Source organism: Drosophila nasuta, chromosome X (genome assembly GCF_023558535.2).
Source record: "Drosophila nasuta strain 15112-1781.00 chromosome X, ASM2355853v1, whole genome shotgun sequence".
Taxonomy (NCBI): domain Eukaryota; kingdom Metazoa; phylum Arthropoda; class Insecta; order Diptera; family Drosophilidae; genus Drosophila; species Drosophila nasuta.
Window position 1 is genome coordinate 23,865,953 of NC_083459.1, and position 21,826 is coordinate 23,887,778.

Sequence of the window (21,826 nt, forward strand, 5' to 3'; positions counted from 1 at the left end):
CATAAATCTATCCCTTTTCCCACCTATTTGGATTTCAGATCAATGTTAATCAATATAATATTATTTAGTTTTATCTCCTATTTATTCTTCAATGATTCATTTATACTTTTTTTTCTACTGTTTCTCATTTTAGTAGTAGTAGTTTTTTATAATAATCTCTCTATTTATCTATCTCTCCTTTTTTTTCTACTTACTCTGCCATCATTGATATACTCTTCTACTTTTTCGGATTTCAAAACAATGTTAGTCACGATAGTTTTGTATAATTATCTATCTATTTCTTAGTTTTTTTTTTCTCTAATTTTTCCTAGATTTCAGATCAATATAACTCGTGATAGTTGTCTATAACTATAATTCATTTATTCTTTTTTTAGATCAATGTTAGTCATGATAGTTTTATAATTCATCTATCTAACTATCTATTTATTTCTCTTATTTTTCTATTTCTTCTCCTATCATTATTTATCCTTTTTTCGTACTTATACTTTTGTATACTTAACTATCTATTTCTTTTTTTCTACTTTCTCTAATTTTCAATCAATCTATCTCGTGATAGCTTTCTATAACTATCTAACTCTTTTTTCCCCCAATTTTTCTCCTCCCTTTCCAGGGTATTCCCGCAGTCCAGCAGCTACGAAAAAAGCAGTCTGCTCCTTTTTTTTTTATGTGTGATTTGACTTAAAAATTGCATACGCTCAGCCGCCAAGTGTTGTCGTCTCCCATCTCTGTAGATGGGGCACACATCGAAGTACGTGGCAGCTGGAGTGAGAATAGAAGAAGCAGAAGCTGGAGCTGGAACTGAATGGAGGAGAAGTGGAAGTTACACACACTCCCCTCGAGTGCGTCGCTGTCCATTTGACTGTGAATGGGTTTTGCACACTTGTGCGACTCGTAATTGCTGTCATTTAGGCGCCAGACGATTGCGATTCTCTGCGTCAGTCTCCAGCAAGAAAAAAAGGCAGCAAAAAAAATCTTGAGAGACACGTGGAATCCACGTGAAACTCTCTCATTGAAATTTTCGGCACACAATATTTCTGGCAACTTACGAAAATTAAGCAATAAATGTGTTGTTAATATTCTAAATGCTACAAAATGTAAATTCACATTTCTCATTTTCATTTCATACTCGGATTACTTTGCTTGATTAACAACTACGTGGAAAATGTGGACTGAATACAGAAGCTAAAATAATTTGACATCAGAAAAATTTATTTTTTATAAGAGCTGAAGTAATGTCAACTCACAAGATTATCGGTCTCAGAAAATTCGTTTTATAAAGAACCTAATAGACTTTTCTTCACATTTTATGTACTAAGAAAGGTCTACTAAAATTAGGAAATAGATCTTTTAGAACCTTTTACACATCTTTGGCGTAGCTAAGACTCTACTAAAATAAGTAATTGGTTTAATAAAATGTAATTAATGAAAATAAATCTAAAACTTCGTCACATCTCCTAAAATTCGAAACTGCTTAAAAAAAAACTAAACTTGGCACTACAAAAAAGGGTCTCTTGTAGTCTATAGTAATTAAATTGAGTTCCAAATCTTTAACATATTAACAATAGTTGGATGGAAATCTATAATGAGTATATAAACTAGAATATACAGTTTAAAGCAGGCCTATTAACACTCTAAAATACACATGGCACAACAGCCAAGGGTCTCTTGCAGTCTAAAGTTATAAATTGAATTCCTTCTCGTTTACCTACCTCATTAACAAATAGTTAGAAATAAGTATTAAAAAAAATGTTGACTGAATACAGAAGTGAGGAAAGTTAATTTAAATATAAAGCAATCTGTAACAGAACCTATTAAAATTAGCAAAGGGTCTCTGTCAGTCAGTCTACAGTATATGCATTCATTTTCTTTTACGTATCAACCTCATTAATAACTGAATAGAAAACGAATATTGACTAAATATGAAAACTAAAATAGGATCCTTATTAGTTCAGTAAGGTAACACAAAAAAAATCTGAATCTATACAAATTTGAAAAGGGTCTCTTGCAGTCTACAGTATATTAATTGAGTTCTCTTTTAGATAATGACGTTTTCAATCAATTATTTGAATGCAATTTTCACTGAATATAGAAGCGGGAAATAAATAAATTTAAAATAACACAACAGAACCCATTAAAATTAGAAAAGGGTCTCTTGCTGTCTACACTCAGCCGTAGCTTTTGCGCATGAACCACTTTGGCGACTAAGACAATTTTGTGTGGTTGACAGGCAATTTGTTGGCCGCTTTGACTGATTTTGTGGCCTGCACAAAGCACACAGTTGAGTTGTGTGTGTGTGTGTGTGTCGAGTTAATTGGTCCAAGCACAAACATTTTGGCAACGGCACAACGGCAAAGAAAAAAAGGAAAGAAGGAGGAAAAAAATTGTCGACTGGAAAATTGACCTTCCCCGGAAGAGCGTGGCGAAGGTCAATTTATAATGTGTCTAAAAGTCTAATTGACACAAAATGTCTGCACTTGAAAATGCAAAGCACACACACACACACACAGACTGAGTGTGTGTGGGTGTAAAGGGTGTGTTTTGGTCGTTTGCTTGGCGACCCAGAAACACAGAAAGTCAGAAAATGGCAACGTCAAGTGCTTCAATTGCGAGCCAATGCTAATACAAATGAGGTCATTATGAGCGTGAAAAAGCTAAAAATGTAACAGACACAGAGGGAGAGAGAGAGAGAGAGAGAAAGAGCGAGAGAGAGGAGTGAAAGAGACAGAGAGAAAAGGAAGGCAACGCGTAATGGCAGCCAAGTGGCGACAAAGTAGTTCAAGTTTTTATCTCTTTGTTCTCGCAGTTTAGTTTTTCGGTTGGCCAAAGCCATAAAATGGCTAATGAAAACTTGATGAGCATTTGAACAAGTGGCAACGCTGCCAATCTCAACGAGAAGAAGAAGAAGACGACGACGACAAAGAAGAAGAAGAAGAAGAAGACGAGCAACCAGTTGCCAAAAACACTAAAGAAAATTGTCTGTGTGGATATCTAATGCAAATGGCGATTAACTGCAAAGTAGTTCAAGAAGTGCAGCAACTTAAAAAGGACAACAGCACTTTCTTCTCTCCCTCTCTCTCTCTCTCTCTCTCTCTCTCCTCTTTCGCTCTCTCTACTCACAAAGTAAACCTCATAACTGTTAACGCATACGTGACTCAACTAGTCGCACAATTACTCTCCTGATAGCATTTAATTTTTGTCATTCTTCTTTGCGCGACATTTCGTAAACGTTTTATGGCCACAGCTACAGCAAATGAGCTCGCAACTTTGTTAACACTCCAGCTACACTTTTAGTGCACCAAGCACATAATAAATAACCTCGGAAAACTATTTTTTGCAAGCTGTAGTGCAAATACTCTTAGAATTGCCTTTTACTAATTTAATTCTATTACCTAAAATATATAAATAAAATACTACTAAACTATCATAAAAATTGAATTCAATAAGATTAAAATAAAGCGTAATTATTAAAAAACAATATTATATAAATGGAATGCAATAAGAAATAATAACAGTTAGAAATAACATTTTTCGTTTTCCTTAAATCCATACTTTAGATCTTTTGGTCATACTTTTTTTTACTCCCTACTTCCTCAAACTCCTCAAAATACTCTTGCATTGCGAAAACATATAAAATATACTAATAAAAATAAAGGGTTGGAATATCCCTATTCAAAGCAATCAAAAATACCATTTCATAAATCCATAACATTAATATAAGTTCTATACAAATGAGTTGGTCACACTAGGGCTTTCTCTTTCCTGAATCACATTGATTGAATAATAAATAAAATAGCTTAATATTAGAAATAAAATACTAAATAAGCTCAAATATTGTGGTTTTCCAAAAATTCGTACTTTGCAAAACTTTGGTCACACTTTTTTATGTTTACTCCTTACTTCCTTAAACTTGCTCAAATATTCGTTGTACAAAGTGAAATGTTAAAAGCATGAAATTTAAAATATATTTATGGAAGGGCGAATCTTTTATAAGTAATAAATAAAGGACCAAAATAAAGAATCACTCATTACGCAAACTTCTCATATACAACTGCAAATTGCATTCCACTTTTTGCCATGGCTACTGAAAGAGCTGCAAATGTTTATAGCAGAAAATGTGATAAAAGTAATAACTACTCAAAATGTATCTTCAACTGTGCCTACTTCAATTTCTCTCTGTCTCTCTGTCTCTCTCTCTCAGTCGCACTCTTTGGCAGTCAGTAATCCATTAAAATATTCGTTGGCCGTTGAAATTGGCAACTTGGATTACAGTTGGATGGGGAAGGGGAAGGAGGAGGGACAGAAGTGTAAACAATCTGCAGTCAGTTTGGCAACAATTCAATACATTGAAAGGCAGTTGAGAATTTTCTTCGTATGCTGTGCAAATATTGGATAAGCACTACGGCAAACAACAACAAAGAGAACGAGAGAGTGTGAGAGAGAGAGAGAGAGAGAGAGAGAGAAAGAGAGACGTAGCCAGACAAAGGGCAAACAAACAAATTGCATAAAAAATATGAATAAGAAATTTCCGATGCAAAACACAGAGAAAAAAAAAACGAAGAGAATGAGAGCAAAAATAAAGAGTTCAAAGATCAAAAGCTAGCCAAACAAAATGGCGCGAAAATGTTTCGAGCCACCGACAAAAAAGTTTTTCAATCACATTTTTCTATGCAAAGGGCAACACGAAGAGTGTTGATATATATGTGTGTGTGTGTGTGAACGAGATAGCAGATCATTGCTGCATATTAAAAAGTAGTTTGGGCAACACGAAAGAGAAGCAAAATCGAAAGCTGCATCGAGCAAAAAAAAAAGCGCGCTGAAAGTTTCGAGCTTATTATGCGCGCATAACTTTTTCTTATTTTTTTGCCTGGTGCCCCGCAAAGTTCTTCCTCTTTCCCTCCCTCTCACTCTCTTCGTTCTTGTCTGACCCCGCGGCTGTGTTTTTAAGTTACTTTGCGTATTAAGTAAACTTGACTGATAAAGTTACCCGCTCGCTCTCTCTCTCTCTCTCTTACTCACACGCCATGTGCGTTGTTCTATAAAATGGCTGGAAAAAGTGAGGTTAGTTTTTTTTTCGGGTTTCGGGCTTTGCGTCGCGTGGCTTAAGCAGCAAGCCAAGTTATGTGGCAACTTGTAACAGCACCGCTGATGTACCTCCCCCCCTCCCTCTGGCCCCCGCCACGCCTCCTTTTCTCTCTATCTCTATCTCTTTCGCTCTATGTTTTATTTTGCTTTTAAGTGCTTGAATATGTCTTGTTAAGTAAGCAGTTAGTTTTTGCTGCATGTTGTGTCTACTACACACTCAACACACTGCACTTCCCCTCCTCCTCCCTTGGCAAAAGTTACAACGAACGCAGCCTTCTTCTTCTGCTGCTTCTTCTTCTTCGACTAGCCTGGCTTTTTTCCTTGTATTTTCTTCGGGGTATATACCAAAAGTTTTGTGTTGGCTTTTATTTATTTTAGCATGCTGCTGCTGCTTTTTCCAACTTGCTTTCCAAACTTTAAGCAAGCCGTAAAGTCACGCCCCCGGCCCCCTCCCCAAAACTGTTCGTCTTTCGCATTTTTGGCCAGTCCAAGTTGTTTTTTTTAAAGCTCTCGGCGGCATGTGTGACATAAGTAAGCCTAAGCAGCTGCCATTTTCAGTGTAGATGCGGCATAGATCCGCGCTAAGGGGCTTACATTATTATAAACTTGGCCAACTTTTTGCTCCTAAGCTCTGCCAGCGACAAGTTTTTCAAGCTTTTTTTTCTTCAAAAATACAAATCTATGCTCCTCCTCCTCCCTTCCTCACTCCCTCCCTTCCTCTTCCAGGTATTTACACAAATCGCCCGAGGATTAGCTTAGTCGCTGCGAGGCAACAAATTCGCATTAATCATTAACATTCGAATGCGTAACTAGCACGCAATGAGAGCAATTAATATAAATATTAATATTAATACCAATTTGAACAAGTTTGATCGACTATGAGGAAATAAAAGCTAAATAGTGCGATTTTATACTCCAAAATATACCGAAAATATACTAAAAACATATCAAACCTATATTTGGTATATTATATAATATTGTATTCAAAATATATCATAAGGAACAGAAAGTATATCGAATTATTATACCGAAAAAATACTAAAATATGACATAGACTATATTTGGTATATCTGTATACTGTGACATCACTGTAATATTATAATACTATAGGGACAAATAGTATACCATACCGAAAAAATACTACAATAAAATAGACCAAAGACTATATCTGGTGAATCTAGTGTATAGATTACATTACTGCATTAATAATATGTCATACAGAACAGAAAGTATACATAATTAGTATACCGAAAAAATACTAAACTATACTAAAGACTATATTTAGTATATAGATATTCTGTTGTATTAAAAATATACCACAGAATACAAAAGCATACAAAATTTATCAAGCCAAAAATACTAAAATAATGCTTCCTTTGGTACATTTGGAATCCTAATTCATTACCAGCATACCAAAAAGAACAAAAAGTATACAACATGAATATACCAAAAAAAAAAATACTGAAACATACTAAAGACTATATTTGGTATATATATATATATATACAATTGTATACTGCTGATAGTGGAAGGGTAGAAGGGAATTATAGCTTTGGTATTTCCATATACCAAATAATAATAATGTCTATATAAGGTATAGAAATTAGTTTAAATTTATATTTCAAATAAAGTCTTTAGAAATATATTGTGCACAAATTTTCACAAAGTCTAGCTCGCACAGTTTGCTGAGATATTCGTATTCAAAATAGCGGTCAGACAGATGGACAGACGGACAGACAGACGGAATGCAGCTGGCCAGCTGTGTGCAGCATCCATTTTGATAGGCGGTTCCGCTCGGCACAAAAGTTCAATTGCATAAATTAACCAAAGCATTGCTGTGCATACAAACTGCCTACCTCAGTGTTCTTCTCTCCTCCACTTTATTGATGCATGCCATGACAATTGATGAGTTAGTGAATGAGAGCGAGAATGCGAGAGCTGAGCTCGGCAGTGAACTCATTAAAATGCCATTTAATTAATCATCCCAAACGGCGACCAAAAGCTATAATTCAACGCCAGAGAGAGAGAGAGAGAGAGTGAAACTTATGCCTGCTGTCGATTGATTCAGCTGGGAGTAACTCATTAAAACAGCGCCAAGAGTGCAAACTGCAATTGCAACCTCATCAACATTATTCCAACTTCTGCGAGTTGCGTTCAATCATTCGCTTAAGACTTTCAATTAGCTAGTCTTGGACTGCTCAATTGACTCATAAAACTGCACTCAATAGTTGAGAGCATAAGAGAGAGAGAGAGAGAGAGAGAGAGAGATGCGAGAGATGGAAGAGAAGTCAATGTCCCCCAATAGAACGCATCAATCAGGCGGCAATCAATCAACAAATTTACTGCGCCTCATCGATCGACCATTTTTAGGAGGCTTTCTACCTGCATTCTGCTTTTCCTTTTCCTTCTTTTTTGTCCCCCTTTTTTTTGTCAAATTATGCGGCAAAGGCAAGCCATCGATCAAAACTTTGCCGACAAAGTCAGCCTCTCCTTTTATTTATTTTTTCCTTTTTGCTCTTTGATTTGATGTTCCCCCGTCTTCTGTTTCGTTTACGTTCGTCTTTTTTTTTGTGGGTTCTATTGTTTCTAATTCTTGGTCCGCTTTTCCGTTTCCGTTTGCATTTGGGATTTGCAATTTTTGGCGACTTTCGCGACTCGTGACTGCGACTCTCGACTCTCTCAATTGAGCTGTCATCCATGTCATGATGGATGGCCAGCAACCAGCAACAGCAGCAGACTAAACCGTCTGTATATGTAGACTCGTTGTCCAGCTGGCCAGATTCCCAGCCAGAATTTTGAATACCCAAAAACTGTGCACACAAAATGCGCACGTATCATTTTGCGCCGCTTGGCAAACTGAGCTGCACTTCAGCGAACTGACTAATAAGACAGATGAAGTGCGGTAAGGGAGTGAGTGATAGAGAAAGAGAGAGTACGAGTGAAAGAGAGATGGTAGCGACAATGCGTTAGAGGTGTTTGCAGATGTACATTGAAACGGGGATTGAAAAGGTATTCAAAGTGAAACTCGCTAGGAACAACTTCTCCGAAATATATCCAAAATTTATAATTTGTATTATTATTAAGTTAGAAATATTGAGTCGAAGGCCAGTACTTTTTTTTCTCTAAAATGATATGCAGTATTTAATACTAGATTGAATATAATAAATTAAAAATAAAAACCTGCTCTTTATATCAAAATAACTTCATCTTAAGTAGAACTATGAGTTGATACTAAATCAAGTATTAAATACTATTGAGTATTAAATACTGCTACTTTATGTTAAATCACGAAATAAATACTATTTCATACTAAATCAAGTATTAAATAATACTAAATATTAAATACTGTTTCATTTTAAATTTTAGTATTAAATAATTTCAAGTATTAAATACTAATTAATTTTTAATTTAGTATTAAATAATACTAAGTATTCAATACTATTTCATATTCAATGAAGTTGTGAAAAATACTAAGCATTTAATACTACTTCATATTCAATCAAGTATTAAATACTACTGTATTGAACAATAGTAAGTATTGAATACCACTTGATATTAATTAGGTATTAAATAATATAAAGTATTAAATAATACTAAGTATTAAAAACTACTTCATATTAACTGAGGTATTAAAAAATACTAAATTCAAATTAAGTATGAAATACTATTTCCTATTTAATTTAGTATTAAAAATACTAAGTATTAAATACAATTTTATTTTAAATGAAGTATTAAATACTTTTTCATATGAAATGCTGTATTAAGAAATATCAAATATAAAATAAAAGGAATGTTTTTTAATTTCCAATTAAAAACACTGCCAATTCATAAGCTCTTTTCAATTGCAAGACTTCAGCACTAAAAATATATTGTATAAATTAAATTCGACAAACATTTAAAAAATCTCACATTAAATCCTCTTTTAATGCTGCCAAATTCATTCAGTGTGAATTTTTAGATGCGAATTTTGCAAAATAATCATTTGCAATTAATTAGCTATTAAAAAAAGAAGAGTTTAGCTTTTCAATTAGTTGTTGAACGCATTTTAATAGCATTAGGAATGCATTCGTTTAATAAGCAAATATAATACAAAATATTTGCACGCAATTATTTAAATATAATGCTGGAATTTAATTAAAATTTAAAGCCACAATCGATAAGCTTAATAGTTGTGAATGTTTTTCCTATTTTCTATTGAATTCTTGTCAACATAAAACAGGCAACTACAAAGTGGCAATTAAAACGCAATGATTTCGAATCGATTCAATCAAAGTGAAACGAATGCAATCGACACAGTTTTCTATTAATTATTTGTTGGCAGTTTAGCTCAGAGCATAATGCATAAGTTACGAGTGTGTGTTCACTCATTGAAATTCCCCCCAATTAAATAGCAGCTCGCCATCAATAAGAGTATTCAAGAGATACAAGATACGAAGATACAAGAATAGATTGATGGATACATTATGCATAACAATTGTCAATTTGTGCTTAACGGTCTCGGTCTCGGGGAAGGTTAAGTGAGTCAGTCAGCTGCTGCTGCTGCTGCTGTTGCATGCCACATACCACATGCCACATGCCACATACATATGCCACAGTTGACAAACAAGAGAGTGTAATAAAAACAATTTGTTATTGCTTGTGGCTACCGTTCATTTGAATTGTTTTTGAAATATTTATACCAAGTGCTCTGCAAGTGCACTCACATCTCTCCCCCTCTTCCCCCCCTCACTCGTTCGCCCCTCTGCTCAATCAGACATAGACAGAGGATAGAGCGAGAGATGACCGACTAAATTAACACCATCACACAAAGTAATTGACTTCAATTAAAAAATAATTCCATACAAATAGCAGAGCGGTTACATTGCGGTTGTTCAATGCCCATCACATGCTCTAGTTATACCCTGTAGCCATGAAAACCATGACAGAGGGTATGACAGACTAATTGAGAAAAAGAGACTAAAATGCGATGAAAAGTAAGAAAAACTCAACCCAAAAAAAAAAAATAAATAAAAAATACCCTGTAATTTTAGTAGTATGACAATATTAAATATTATTCCAGACATAAATTTATTTGGTATGTGTTACATATGCAATTAAAAGTAAGAAGAACTTAACTACAAATAGAAAAAAATACCCTGTAATTTTAGTATGAAAATACAAAATATTATTCCAGACATAAATAAATTTTGTATATGTTAAATATTTGATTAAAGGTGAGAAAAACTGAGCTACAAAAAAATAGAATAAAAAAGACCCTGTAATTTTAGTATGACAAAACTAAAAATGTTTTCACACATAAATATCTTCCTATGCATTTTATGTCTCCACCGTCAATTAATAGAATTACCATAAATTCTGATACAGGGTATCTCATCGTCTATCATTTAGTACCACGTTCTGCAACATTTGCGAGCAGCTAATGAAAATGTGTCTATGTAAATGAAACGCCCAATCTAAAGCAGGGTGACTCAATGTTGTCAATGGAAATTGTTGTAGAATGAGTTTATAAAGAAAAGCAAATCGAAAGAGAGGAGGGAAGAGAGAAGAAGCTGCAATAACAATAACAATAACAACTACAACAACAAGAAAAACAATTGACACAACGTATAAAACAATTATTCATTCATTTAAAATTCATTTAATGCATGCGGGCGAAAAATTCCAAATACAAATTCAAATTCAAATACAAATTTAAATTCGAATAGCAGCGAATTGAAAACGGTTTGAAAATTGGAAAACGTGTAGCGACATGTTTATGCATGCAAATGAGCAAATTCTCCCACTCGCTGTCTGCAACTTTATTTCAATTGCCATTATAATTAACAATTTCATGTGGTTCACGGAAAAATCACTAAACAGAAAGAGCGAAGAGAGAGAAAAGAGAGAAAGGGCGAAATTCGCAATGTAAAATTACAATTGAATTGGAAATTGGCAACTATTGCTAATCAGAACTCAAGTGGAAATTTGATTGCGGTTGGCAAGCAGAAGAGCCAAAGGACATTCAAAAAATATGGCAGCGTTTTACATTTTAATTAAATTGCAACATAATTGAAAAGAGCGAGTGGAAACAAGTATAAAAGCTTGTGGATAGAAATATACCAAAATAATATACAAAAAATACCAAAATATACTGAAAACTGTGGTCGAGCTATGTGCTACCTATTTTTAATAAGCCCTTATTCGAAAAATATATCGAAATAATATACCAAAAAAATACTAAAGTATACCGTAAGCTATGCTTGGTATATTGATATTGCTCGACGTTCAAAATATACCACAATGTAGCGGAGTAGTACCAAAATAATATACTGAAAAAATACTAAAATATACAATTGGCTGTATTTGGTATAGAAAATATACCACAAGATAGCAGCGTAGGGCGGAAACGGGCGGGGCACACACAATAACATCAATAGCTTGAATTGTAAATTGAAATGAAAGCTAGACAAAATACTCTAATATATCAAAAATTATAGTTGGTATATAAAATATACCATACCAAGTTAGCTAAGCTAGTTTATTTGCTGGCTATATTTGGTATATCAATATAGTTCAAAATATACCACAAGGTAAAAATACTAAAATAGACCAAAAGCTACATTTGGTATATAAAATATACGAAAGAGGACGTATTACAAAAACAAAATCTGATTGATTTTCAACTATGAACATTGAAAATGGAAAATTGTAATCGAAGTTGATTGAAATTGATAGGCTGAAAGAAAAGGAGTTGCATAATAATAATTCATGCAATTGAATTGAAATGAAGATTGAACTGCTTTTAACTGGAAGTGAAGATTCTCTCGACTTAAAGCCAAGCACAGACAATAATTGATGGGCGGGCGGACAGTGGGCGTGGTCCAGTAAGGTGCTGCTGGCTGTCTCTGGGAGTTGGGCCGTTAAATATTTAATTAAATTCACACAAAAACCGCACTTGAAGCAGCAACCGAAGCAGCAGCTGGCCAAGAAAGTAACACACAGTGAAGAGGCGAAGGCGAATGAAATGCTTTTTGTGGTTGGCATTGAAATGAGCAAAATGAGTGAGACTTGCAGAGAGAGAGAGAGAGAGAGAGAGAGAGAGAGAGAGAGGGGAGAGGGGCAACACTTGAAAATGCCACTGACAACCAAAGAAAATTTATAGCAAAAATTTATGTACTCATTGTTGTTGTTGTTCGTCTAGAGCGAGAGAGAGAGAGAGAGAGGAGAAAAAGTGACAAGCGGCCAGACTAAGGGCTACTTTTTAGGGGGCACTGTTGTTGGACAGTGTACGCAAAAATATTTGCATGCTGCTTATGCTTTTATTGCAAAATATCTGTTACGTCTCCGCTCTCTCGCTTGGGGGCTAAAGATGCAGTCAACAGCAGCAGCAGCAGCAGCAGCAGCAGCGGAGCCTGGCAGCTCAACAGACATGTGTCAGCCTCGTTTTTGGAGCTTACCAGGGCGGGGGCAGCAACAAGAGGGGATGGTTAGGGGGGGGCGACGTATTTCTCCATTCATATACGAAAAATATTTTCATGTTTAAATGCTGCCGCGCGGCTCATAAATCACTTGGCAAAATGTGTGTGCCACGTCGAAGGAAGCAGAGAGAGGGGAGAGGCGAGAGAGAAGAGGAGAGGAGAGAGGGAAGAGGGGAGTGCAACAGCAACTGAGTCTGAATCCTGGCACAGTGCGTCAAGCGTGAAAGAGGCAGCAATTCGTTTGCTAATTTTTCGCAGCCACTGTTGGCGCTGAAGCGTGTCGACAAATGCACACACACACACACACTCGTACACACACACACATGAGAGTCACGCCTACAGCTCTGCTTTGACTGCTGCTGGGCATGCCTCATTTAAATGCAGCAGCCTGGGAATTTGTTGTTTTTCTTGCTTGCAACTTTAATTGTAATAAATTTGCCACATACTTGTCTCGTTCACTTCACCTTTAACCCAAGCCTGGCAGCTGACTGACAGCCGACACTGTTCAAAACCTAATAAGTGAGCATTGCGAGACGACTGATTGAGTGATTGATTGATTGATTGATTGACTGACTGGCGATGCAGCGTCAAAACGCAGTTGTCATCTACGCTTCAAAAGAAAAAGTCAAGTTGAAGTGAAAAATGCTACTAAATTAGTGAATAGCACGACAGCAAGATTGATGAGCTGATTGACAGCGAGATTGAAGTCAAGTTGATTGAAAAATACAACTAAAATAGCGTACAATATAACACCTTGATTGATGAGCTGATTGACAGCTATATTAAAGTCAGGTTGTAGTAAAAAATGCTACTAAATTAGCTTACAACATAACACCATGATTGATGTGCTGATTGACAGCGAGATTGAAGGCAAGTTGAAGTGAAAATTGCTACAAAGCATGTCAGCATGATTGATGTGACAGATTAAAGTGCTTTGGACATCAAGTTAAAGTGAGAAATTGAAATTGAATTGACATATACATATATTAAAAATAAATAAATGATTGAACATACATATTTATGAGCATTGCTCAGATTAGCGCAATGATTGATCCTTATGCATAAAGTTAAGGTAAAAATAAGTTCAACAATGAATGACATATTTTATAATAGTATATAAATAATCTAATATATATATAAGGGCATTGAAGTCAGATTTAAAAGATATTTGAGGAGCTGATTGAAGGAGGGATTGAAGTTATCTTAAGTTGAAGATCTTAAGTTAAGAAAGTCCAATTTTTGATTATTTTGATACTCAATTATTATTATCGTTTTATTAATAAATAATTAGGTATTTGAAAATCATTTAAAATACATATATTATATATATTCATTAACTGATTTAAAGAGTGATTGAAGTGCTTTGAGCTTAAAGTTAAAGTAGGACAATGTTCAACTTTAATTAGCATATTTGATATACAAAATATTTAATCATTTTAATAGTAATCATTTAAATACATTGAAGAGCATTTGAAAAAGAGTGCAAAGTTATTTATTAAGCTGATTGAAGAGAGATTGAAGTGAGTTGAGTTAAAGGAGATCAAATATAATTGAATTATTTAGTTCACAGCATATTTTATAATTTCAATACGAAATGCTTTAATATTGTATATTAGCTCAATGAAAGAGAGAATTATAAGAGAGAGCTCAACTTTGATTGGAATATTAATACATTAAATACATTAAAATTTGATTAAATATATTTGCAAGCTAAGACTGTAATTAATTGAAAGTGATTTTCATCGATAATTGTATTCGTTATGAAGAGTTGAATGTAAGTGTTGTGTGTAAGCAAATCAGATTGATTGAAATAAGATTTGACTGTACTTTGAGTTCTTTAACATTGCAACTGTGTGAAGGAGCCAATGAAAGCCAGCTGTGTATAAAATTATCTACTATTTGGCCATATGGGACTGCGACACTGCACTCGCTGCTGTCACCTTATCGGCTGCAAATCTTGGGCACATTAATTGGACCACACACACACACAGAGAGAGAGACTGGAGAGAAGAGACGCTTATAGAAAAGCTGGCATGTGAATGCAACGACGATGGGGGTTGGGGGTTGGGGGGAATGGATATGCCTTTAATGGCATAAGCAGAGTGCTACTTAAGATGCGACGCTGTGAAAGGTAAGCTGTAGCAACTTGGGAGCTCGGCAACTCTCTCGAAGATACATAGATAACACGTTGCCACATTGAATGAAAAGGATTTTGGCGTGCCAGGCGATGCGCGCTTAAGACGATGATGAAGGAGCTGCCAAAGACGACGTCGACAACGTCGACAACGACAAGGACTCTACATTGGATGCAGTTTGACATGTCATCTCCCCTCTGTTGCACAGCACATGGTGCATGAAAAGTGAAGTGTGGAAACAAAGTGCAGTGCAAAAATGAGGAAAAAAAAAAACGAAGCGAAAGAGGAAATGGCAGCAGGAAAGCATGCAGGAATTCGTGTGAGGGAGTCACGCATCCTTTCAGTCACCCCCTTTGTTGTTGTTGTTGTATTTCATCAACAGTGCCTGCATAATTTTTTTTCCTTCATTCTTTCTCATTTTTTTTTATCTTCTTCTGTCCCATGCAGCGTGTGGCGCTATTAACACTTTTGTCATTATCGGGGGCAGATTGAGAGCAGAGTAGAGAAGAGCGAAGCGAAGGCAGCTTAAATGCTACTACAGCAGGTGAGGTGCTCACTGAATGAGTGAGGAGAAGCATCGGAAAACGGATGTGAAGACTTCCGTTTGACGTTGCAGCAGTCTCTCTCTCTCTCTCTCTCGCTCTGTCTCTTTCTCTGCACCCGCAGCTTGATGAAGCTATTCGATTTAAATGCAGACACTCCCATAGAGCAGAGATAGGCAAATAGGGGCAACACACAACAACTAAAACATAGAGAGGGAGGATAGAAGAAGGGACATTCGCATTCATGTGCACCGAGTGCTCCTGGACGTGGCATGCGTATTCAAGTGTAAGCGAGTTGAAGTGTCATTGCGAATTTGGAGCACAGAACAGCAGTAGCAGAAGAGTTGTGGAGTTGGAGTGTGTCTGGGTGGCCCCTGATGTCCGCTGATTAGGGTTGCCTCCTGCACACACAATGCCCAGAATGACATGACGTGTACAAGTGCTTCTTTTAGCAAAGGGAAATTCCCCTTTTCCCTTCCATTCCAATCCTCTCACTTCAATAGAAAATTTAGGTTACTTTCAATATCGCAGATAATGCTCAACGTTCATGATGACGTCCAGGGTTTGGGGACGCACTGCAACAATGGCATTTGTCTGGATATCGATACACATTGTTCGATAGTTAACAGAGATAAGCAAACGCAGCTTTGCAAGCTCTTAAATTTCAATTAGTTAAAGCAGCTTATGCATTTTATCGATACTAACAACTGTAAACGCTTAGACGAAAGATTGAGGGCAATAGAATATTAATGAGAGTTATCGATAGTAAAGGAATCGATGGCTAACGAATTAGGAATAGAAAAACATATCTAAAAATGTATGCAATCGATAGTAATCAAGTGTTATGGAACTAAAAACAACAATCGAAAGGTGTTGCATCATTAGCAAAATAGATACGAATGCATGTTATCGATAGTAAACAAGTGTGATTGAACTAAAAATATATAACATCAACGTAAGCTAGGAAAATTGAAGCTATCGATAGTAAAGGCACAATCGAAGGAGGTTTCATCACTAAAGAAACTGCATTTTTAAACAAGCTTATTCTAATGCATGTCATCGGTAGTAATCAAGTGTTATCGAACTAAGAAAATGTAGCATCAATGTCAGTTTAGGTAAATGAAAGCTATCGATAGTGAATATGTAGGTGTTATTACACTGAAGGTATCAATTAAAAGGTGTTCCATCAATCAGATTATTCAATTCCTATAGAAGCTTATAAAAATTCATATTATCGATAGTAATCAAGTATTATCCCACTTGAAGCAGCATCGAAATGTGTTCTATCATTGATAGAATTAAATTCCTACAGAGGCTTATACATATTCAAGTATTATTCCAATTAAATCAGTTGCATCGCTAAGAAAATTGAATTCCCAAAACAAGCTAATGCATGTTATCGATAGTAATTAGGTAGAGAATCTACTCGAAAAGATGTCGGATCACAGTTTATGTGGCACAAAACTCATAAATACGGATTGCATACCAAGCAAAATGCTAAACACAAAGGCAGTCAAAATATTTAAATTCCGTTTTACGAGCAACGATACATATCGATATCGATATGCAAAAAAAAAAACAAGAAGAAATAAGAGGACAAAAAATAAATGACCACTTCCGCATGCGGCACATTGTTGTTGCGTGTTTGCACAACACAAGAGAAAAGGAGAGAAAAAAACAGGGGAATGGTATGTAAACTGAAAGCAAGAAAAATGAATTATTCAGGATGCCACTTAATTTCGTATGTAATCCCCATTCAGAACACGGCTGTTGACTCTATGTGTGTAGCCCTCAGCCTCTCGTTTTTTAGGCTTTTTTTTAAGCCCACGCACAATCGATAATTCATATGCATGGCATTTGCTTGGGACTTGAACCTGAGATTTGCTGCAAGATTGTGAGTTGGGCATATTGTAATTTTTGGCTTTTTCTACAACGTGAGAATTATGCTCGGCTCTCTGCACTCAGCTCACTTATGCAAAGTGGCTGCAGCAGCGGCAACGGCGTAAAGTTCAGAGATTGTCGTCATCGTCGTTATCGTTCACGTTGCTGGCGCTGCCCAATGAAGTGGAAAATGTGAATTTATATGAACGAGTACGCGGCATAAAATATAATCAAAAAAAAAGGAGAAAATATGAAACGTAGTCCCGGGTCCTTTGCGCCTGTGTGTGCTGATGCCCGTTAAGATAATTTTAACGATGTCGATAAACTTCAATTTCATTGCCTGCTGACTGGCTCGGACTCTCTGCCTCACTGCGTCTCTCTGCCAAGGCGCCACGACATCATTGAGGCACAGACCAACGTCCAGTTGCCCATTTATGAGCCACATTTCGCCATCTCTACCAATTTAACTGTGTGTACTATATATAAACACAAATACAGTAAAGTATATCGCATAATGCGACCGATGCGTTGACAGCGAATGCGAAGCGTCAATGTGATTGAGTCAGTCTCCACTCTTCATTCTTCCACTCTTCACTCTCCATTCTTCACTTTCCACTCCTCACTCTCCACTCTTGACTCCACTCCACTCTGGCGTCTACTTATCGATAATTCTTGATTACATTTACGACCATTTTTTACGACTGTTCAATTGGGTTTATGTTGCGCTTTAAGGCGCTGAGGCGCAAGCTCAGTTTAAATGGCGCTTGAGGTAGGCACAAAGTGTGCCTTAAATGCGCCTATCGATAGCAGACAAAGTGCTGCATTACTTATCGAAATTATTTGTAACGGGTTATGGACAAGTACTGTAAGAAAGCAACAGTCGAGTGTATGCGATTGTGAAATACTAACTTCCCATTTTTAACGAAACTATACGAAGCTATATCATAAGGTTTGACTATGACTATGACTATGCACTTCTCATTATCTACAAAAATAAAACACTTTAATTTGTATATTTAAATGTTAATATACCGAAAAATACTATAATATGTCCACTTTTCATTTTCAATAAAATTATACCAAAAATAACATACCAAAAATATTCTACAACATATTAAAAGCTATAATTGCTCGACTAAGAAATACCCACTTTCCATTTTCAACAAAAGCAAAGCGGTTTTATCGTTAAAGCACGCCAAAAATACTAGAATATACAGGAAACTACATTTGGTATATAAATGGAAAGTTGATAAGTAATAAAAAAAAAAAAATGGTTGACTTTATTAATGTTACCGTAATCTTTGGTATATTTTTAATGAATTTTTATCGATATACCAAATATAACTTTTAGTATGTTTCAGAATATTTAATGCTTACTGGTTATAAGCTCTAATTGAACTGCAATTTTGTCTTCTAATCACAAATGTTATTTTTATGTACTCTTTGTATATTTTATCAATATACCAAATATAACTATTAGTATATTTAAATATTTTTAATACGCACTTGAACTTTAAACTACCCATTTTAGGTTCTAATCTAATTAGTTATTAGCGATTTAGAAACTAAAGCATTTAGACGATCGTTTTAAATGAATACATAGGCATCGCATATCTAATGTGGATTATGTTGTTGAGGGAGACAAGCAAACATCGATGTGCAACATCGACATCGACATCGACGTGCTCGCAAATTGAGTAGACATTGGCAATTAAGTGCTGCCCGCGGAGCTATCAAAAATCGTAACACCCGCAAATGCATTCAGTTTGCAATCCAATCACATCAAATTCCACTTTACCTCCGGACCTCCGGGCCCCGGAGGCCATTTTTCGGCCCCCCAAACGGTATTTGGAGTAAAGTGCAAAGCTGAACATTCAACTCGACTCGACTCGATTCGCCTTGCCTCTTCTCTCCTCAACTCTGACTGTTTAATGTGCGCGTATTCAATTCATAACCACGCTTCACATCTGCATGCCATATGCCCCGAAAATGTTCCCCATTTATTCCCTTCCTTTGGAATATACTAACTGCATTATATATGAAATATACGCTTGCCGGGTCAATGCAAAGCAAGTAGTTGGCTGTAAAGCTGTTTGGGGCTATTTTGACGGGTTCTTTTCGACATTTTTTTTCGAGCCCTGTCGTTGCCGTTGTCGTTGTCCCTGTCGATGCCCATCTCGTTGTGGTTAAATGATTTTTTTGTCATGCTTTTATTTCATGACAGTTGCATGCGCCAATCCCGAATTCCGCATGCTCTTCCCCTTCCTGTCCCTTTCCCTTTGCTGATGCTGACAATATTTTTTCAATAGCTTTTGCAGGTTTTCACAACGATTCATTTCATTTTGATTTTATTATTTAGACTTTTGTCACAGTTTTCCCATCGTTTTCCTTTTTTTTTTTTTTTTTTTTGCCTTCCTTCCATCGCCATTTCAGCGGCATTTATTTCACTATGTTTTGCTCCTCGTTGCTGTTTTGCTTTTGCTTTCGCTATTGGCCCCTCTGTTGCACATTTTTCATGTCACTAAAAAGGTTTCCACATGCCACCACCGGCTGCCGATATAAACGAAAACATCCCACGGGCGCTTGGCAAGCCGAGGCAAGGAGTCGCTTTTCCCATATGCATATTGCATGCCACATGCATCCCGTTCGCCTCTGTGTCCCTATTCAATCCAGTTGCAACCTTTTCGTAATGCCCTCAGCTTGTCTAAAATTTAGTTGTGTCAGCTGAAAGCTTTCAAAATTTGAGCTTTCAATTGAGTTTATAAAAACAATGTGTAATGATCATTGAATAAATTCTGAAAGCTTTTCTTAAGTTTCTAAAATATGTGCTTTTTGAAAGATTTATTAAGAAGTGCAGCTTTGGCTGATGTCTTGAAGACAGCTTAAGCTCTTACTTTCTTTACAAAAGATGCTAACGGTAAGTTTTCAGTGCAATACTTTGCATACTAATTCAATACTACTAGCATCGCTTTTTTAGAATCAAATAGAATAACACATTAGTGTGCTTTTTGAAAGCTTCCCCCTATCATTGCCTTTTTAGAATATTACATTAATGTGCTTTTAAGAGCTTTCATATTAATATAATTGTAATTTTAGAATTCAATTTCTAATACATTAATGTCCTTCTTCAAAGCTTTCCTGAGCCTTTCAGCTTGTCAACTGGCAAAAGCTACAGTTCCGAAAGCATCACACAAATTTAATAATATATCATAATGTTTTGCTTAAACTTGCTAAATTTTAATGTACATCTCAGCTTGTTGAATTGTTAAAGCTTACACGCTGCTTGTAAACATAACTTGTTGAAAGCTATTCAATAACAAACGTTTCTTCATCTTGAATATTATAATTCCATACCTAACCTATAGTATAATTGTGAACATTTGTATCTAATATTATATATATCTCCCAATATTACACCTCAGCTATAAGCATTAATCACACAAAAGCTGTGCTTAAACGAGCTTTAAGTATACGCTTTGTAAGTCTCAATTATAAGCTTTCATCACATAAAAGCTGTGTTTATATGAGCTTTTACTATAATCTTTACTTGCACAAAAGCTGTGCCTAAATAAGCTTTCGTTGTAGCGCATTGCGTGCAAAGCAGCTGGCCGAACAAATGATTCTGTGACTCTTGTCGCAGTTACAGCATATAAATATTGGATATACGTGGACATAAAAATATAAAAAAAAGAAGATGGGGAAGGGGAGGCAAAAAGAAAGAAAATTATATATACTACATATATATAGAAAGAGAGAGAGAGAGAGAGTTGTGCAGATAGCAAATGTATCTCCCAATACTGGCGCTGCTTTTGCTTTTGCTGTCCCCCCTTCTGGTCGGGTCGGTCTTTAGTGCTATCGTTGAAGCTCGATGGCTGCCATTTAATAGCATGTGTCAAGTGCATTGAAAAAGTCTATTTACGTTGCAATTGCAACGACGCTTGATGGCGACACAGCCGAGGAGAAGAGGAGCGGAGCGGAGGGGATGCTGCGATTTTCAGTTGATGATTGCAGCGGGTGGGCCAAAAAAATAAAATAAAAATGGGGCTGCAGAGATGGGCAACAACAAAATATGATGAAAACAATCGCAGCGTTTGAAAAAATATTGTTTTGAGGTTTTGCAATTTCATTTCATTTGATTTGAGCACAAAGTGCGTGGATGGGAAGGAAAACCGATTCGATTTCATTGGCAAAATGTGGCAGCAATTTATACCACAACAAAAAAAGTGGAAAATAAATATGTTGTTGAATATTTTAAATATGTTTCGAATGCTTTTCATATTTTACGAGTTTCGATATGAAAATTGAATTGAGTCGCGGCTGTCTGTCTGTCTGTCTGTCCGTCCGTCTAAGTGCCCCCAATTGGCTGTGTGGCAAGTCGAAAGCAAACACTTCATAAGCAGCAGCACATTTTGCTATTGAACTTGCAACGACGCAAGAACTTGAATGTGTCGACGGCAGCGAAATATTTCGCAGTCCATTTAATGATGCGTAAAGTGCTGGCTGCCGCTGATGCTGCTGCATGCAACTGGATGCGGCATGCTACATGCCCCTTCACACATTACACACGCAGCTGGAAACAATTTTGCACTCAAGTCAATTGCCCCCAGAGAGTGAGCGAAAGTGCGAAAGTCTCCCCTCTCTTTTTTTTGCTATGATATATAGTATTTATAAAATTGAAAATCAATTAATTACATGCCCTGCAAATGTATTTTGCTTCTTAGCCTGAGAT

At 36.0% G+C, this 21,826-nt stretch overlaps 1 protein-coding gene across 7 annotated transcripts in view; it reads right to left on the reverse strand.

Annotated features, from left to right (window-relative positions):
• Positions 1 to 21,826, reverse strand: part of LOC132795138 (fasciclin-2) — a 104,240-nt gene that overhangs the window by 36,300 nt on the left and 46,114 nt on the right. The window lies entirely within an intron of this gene.